We start from the raw sequence: 1,216 nt of genomic DNA, 5'->3' as shown, positions 1-1,216 counted from the left end.
TCTTTATTTGTTTGGGCTTGGGTAGCTATAAAGTTTTCCATCATTATTTCTAAGTTTGATTTCCTAGGAGCATTTTGAGTGTTTGTGGCAGCTTTTTGATATCCTGGTGGTACAGCAGGTGCTTGGTTAGGTGCATACAATGCGTTATTATTTTTGTACGAGAAGTTAGGATGGTTCTTCCAACCTGAGTTATAGGTATTTGAGTAAGGGTTTCCTTGAGCATAGTTCACCTGGTCTGTGGAGGTTCCTGTCAAGAGTTGACATTCTGGGGCAGTATGCCCTTGAACTCCACATATCTCGCAGTTTGGTGCTACGGTAGCCACGGTGGCTGCTGGTGTTATGGTCAAGCTGTCTATCTTTTGAGTCAGGGCATCTACCTTGGCGTTGACATGATCAAGACTGCTTAATTCGTACATGTCGTCCTTCGGTTGAGGTTTCTCTACAGAGGTTCTTTCGCTTCCCCATTGGTAATGATTCTGGGCCATACTTTCGATGAGTTGATAGCCTTGGTATATGGTTTATCCATCAGTGCACCACCTGCGGCGACATCTATTGTCAATCTTGTATTGTACAAGAGACCGTTATAAAAGGTGTGAATGATCATCCATTCTTCTAGACCGTGATATGGGCATAGACTCATCATGTCTTTGTATCTCTCCCAAGCTTCAAAAAATGATTCATTATCCTTTTGTTTAAACCCGTTTATTTGGGCTCTTAGCATAGCCGTCTTACTAGGTGGGAAATATCAGGCTAAGAAGACTTTCTTTAACTTGTTCCACGTAGTGACAGAGTTGGATGGTAGAGACTGGAGCCAAGCTCTAGCTCTATCTCTTAATGAAAATGGGAAAAGATAGAGTCTTATAGCTTCTGGGCTGACACCATTCGCTTTCACCGTGTCTGCGTATTGCAAAAATACTGACAAGTGTAGGTTCGGGTCCTCCGTGGGACTACCTGAAAACTGGTTTTACTGTACAACTGACAACAATGAAGGCTTTAGCTCAAAATTGTTGGCTTCGATCGCAGGGGCATCAATGCTGTTATGAGGTTCATCCTGCAAAGGGATTGCATAGTACTTAAGAGGATAGTTTTGCACTCCTTCGGCCATCTCTGGTTGAACAACTGATTCAGAAGTAGGAATGTTAAGGTCAGGAAGATTTAGCTTGATACGATGTTCCCGTATCAAGTCTCGTATCCGGCATTCTAATCTAAGATAACG

General features: G+C 42.8%; 1 non-coding gene across 1 annotated transcript; it reads left to right on the top strand.

Annotated features, from left to right (window-relative positions):
• The first annotated feature begins 614 nt into the window (after positions 1-614).
• On the top strand, positions 615-721 carry LOC127109937 (small nucleolar RNA R71). The gene has a single exon (XR_007797180.1). It is a non-coding gene; the product is annotated as a small nucleolar RNA R71 (small nucleolar RNA).
• The last annotated feature ends 495 nt before the right edge of the window (positions 722-1,216 follow it).

Source organism: Lathyrus oleraceus, chromosome 7 (assembly GCF_024323335.1).
Source record: "Lathyrus oleraceus cultivar Zhongwan6 chromosome 7, CAAS_Psat_ZW6_1.0, whole genome shotgun sequence".
Lineage (NCBI taxonomy): Eukaryota > Viridiplantae > Streptophyta > Magnoliopsida > Fabales > Fabaceae > Lathyrus > Lathyrus oleraceus.
The sequence above is the reverse complement of the archived record's forward strand: the minus strand, read 5'-3'. Positions and strand labels throughout refer to the sequence as shown.